This window comes from Propithecus coquereli, unplaced genomic scaffold (assembly GCF_000956105.1).
Source record: "Propithecus coquereli isolate 6110/MARCELLA unplaced genomic scaffold, Pcoq_1.0 Scaffold28, whole genome shotgun sequence".
NCBI lineage: Eukaryota > Metazoa > Chordata > Mammalia > Primates > Indriidae > Propithecus > Propithecus coquereli.
The window spans coordinates 15,896,247-15,899,069 of record NW_012148396.1 but is presented as its reverse complement, the minus strand read 5'-3'; the positions used below and the strand labels follow the sequence as shown (position 1 = coordinate 15,899,069).

The 2,823-nt window shown below is 37.3% G+C and overlaps 1 protein-coding gene across 3 annotated transcripts in view; it reads right to left on the bottom strand.

Moving 5' to 3' along the window:
• UBE3A (ubiquitin protein ligase E3A) overlaps window positions 1–2,823 on the bottom strand; it is a 120,282-nt gene that overhangs the window by 103,118 nt on the left and 14,341 nt on the right. The gene's annotated exons all lie outside the window — the stretch shown is intronic.

The following is a 2,823-nucleotide window of genomic DNA, read 5'->3' as shown; positions in this document are numbered from 1 at the left end:
CCATTTTTCATCACACATAACAATATGGTGTAGAAATGGTTCACCTTTATGACCATTGTGCGGAACACTTGTGATTGTTAAAAAGAATCCATTTTATCGCCACACGTAACAATGCGGTGTAGAAATGGTTCACCTTTATGTTGTGACAGCAAAGAAAAGCAAGCTTCGAGATGATTTCTCTTCGGACACTCCTTCAATTCATGCGATACCCATCTGTCCAGCTTCTTTACTTTGCTAATCTGTTTCAAATGGTCCAATATGGTTGGAATAGTAATGTCAAACCTTGCTGCTAATTCACGCATACGTTCAAATGGATTCACTTCCACTACAGCTTTCAGGTCATCATAATCCACCTTGGTCTCAAGGTCACCCATATGGCCCACTTTCAAAATTAAAATCACTAGAACGGAACTTCTCAAACTGTCGGTGTCCTGTGCGTTCATTAGCCACATCCTTCCCAAACGCTTTGATTATAGTTCGATCTGTCTGCACTGCATTGGTTCCACGATGGAACTCATATCAAAAAATAATGTGAATGTTGACTTATCTAGGGTTTCACAAAAGCTGCTCTAAAAAAAAAAAAAAAATCTGAGAGATAATCACAAGCCAAAACACGAGTTTGAAAGAATGAGGATGTGCCTTCACAACAGAAAACAAACAAGTGTCAAAGTAAAATCTCAGAGTAAACTGTTAAACTTAGTACTTAAGGAAATTGGACATGTCATACTTAATAACCTAACATTTCATACTTTCATCTGGTCTATTACCAAATCCCATGGGCTCTATTTTCAAAACATATCAAGAATCTAACCTCTTCTCACCACCCTCACTGGCATCACTGTCCATCCCAATCACCTCTTCATCTGTACTAATTATTAATAATAGCCTGCTAACTAGTCTCCTGATTTTGCCCTTGTCCCTTTTCAGTTTATGCTCAACCCAGCAACCAGAGTGATCTTGCTAAAACATAAATCATAGCTTTTCACGCCTCTGCTCAAAAACCTCCAATAGTTTCCCATCTTGCTCGAAGGTAAATATCAGACTCATTATGAACAAATGATCTGTACCCTCCATTAACTCTCTGCCTCTTTATTTCCCACCATTTACTTTTCTAAAACCACACTGGCCACCTCAGGGTTCCTCAAACAGATCAGGCACTCTCCCACTTCAGGGTTTCCACATTTACTATACCCTTTGCCTGAAATGCTCTTCCCCCAAATATCCGCATGGTTAGCTCTCTCATCTCCTTCAGTTCTTTAAGTTATTGTTTCAGCGAAGTTTTCCCTGGACACCGTAGCCAAAATTTCCCCTCAATCTTTCCACCTCCAAACACTTAAATCCCACTTCCCTTATTTAGTCTCCTTAGCACTGTGTAACAGATTTTACATATCTTGTTTATGATCTCTCTTTGCCCTTTTAGACTATATATGCCATGAAGGCAGGGGTTTAGGTGGGTTTTGCACACTGCTATCTCCACCAGCACCTAGAAAAATACATACTACACAGTAGGTGTTCAATAAACATTTACTAAGTGAATGAGGTAGATGTGCCATGTAGCCATCCACCTGAAAGATTTCTATAGCATACAGTTGAAAAAAAAAAAAGTTATATAAAATACAAGTTTAATATACAAAAACCTATGCATAAGCAATTAATAATCTGAAAAAGAAATTTTTAAAAATTCCATTTACAATAACATCAAAAAAATAAAATTCTTAGGAATTTTTTAAAGTAACAAAAGAAGTGCAAGACCTGTACACTGAAAACTATAAAACATGAAAGAAATTAAAGATTACATTAATAAATGGAAAGATATCCCATGCTAATGAATCAAGAGATATATTAAGGTAGCAATACTCCCAAAACAAATCTACAAATTCAAAAATACCAGGTGCATTTTTTTGCAAGCTAACCCTAAAAGTCATATGGAAATTCAAGGAACACAGATAGCCAAAACAATCTTGGAAAACAACAACAAAGGTTAAATATTCACATTTCCTGATTTCAAAACTTACTACAAAGCTACAGTAATCAAGAGTGTGTGTTACTGGCATGAAAACATACATACAGATAAATGGAATATAACTGAAGAGTCCAGAAATAAATTCTTATACTTATGGTCAATTGATGCCAGGATAATTCAATAGGGAAAGAACAGTCTTTTCAACAAATAGTGCTGGGACAACTGACAGCCACATGTAAAAAAATAAAGTTGGATCGCTACCTCACATCACATGTAAAATTAACTCAAAATAGATAACAGACCTACTAATAAATGTAAGAGCTAAAATTATAAAACTGTTAACAAGAACATAGGTTTAATCTTTATGATCTTGGATTAGGCAATGGTTTCTTTGATAACACTACCAAAAGCACAAGCAGCAAAAGAAGAAAAACAAATAAACCGAACTTCATCAAAAGTAAAAACTTGTGTGCTTCAAAGGAAACTATCGTGAAAGTGAAAAGACAACCCATAGAATGGGGGAAAATATTTGAAAATCATATACCTGACAAGGGACTTGTATGCAGAATATATATATTAAAAAAAAAGGCCAGGCGCGGTGGCTCACACCTGTAATCCTAGTACTCTGGGAGGCCAAGACAGGAGGATTGCTTGACCTCAGGAGTTCGAGACCAGCCTGAGCAAAAGCAAGACCCCGTCTCCACTAAAAACAGAAAGAAATTAGCCAAACAACTAAAAACAGAAAAACTTAGCTGGGCACGGTGGCACATGCCTGTAGTCCCAGCAACCTGGGAGGCTGAGGCAGGAGGATCACTTGAGCCCAGGAGTTTGAGGTTGCTGTGAGCTAGGCTGACGCCAGG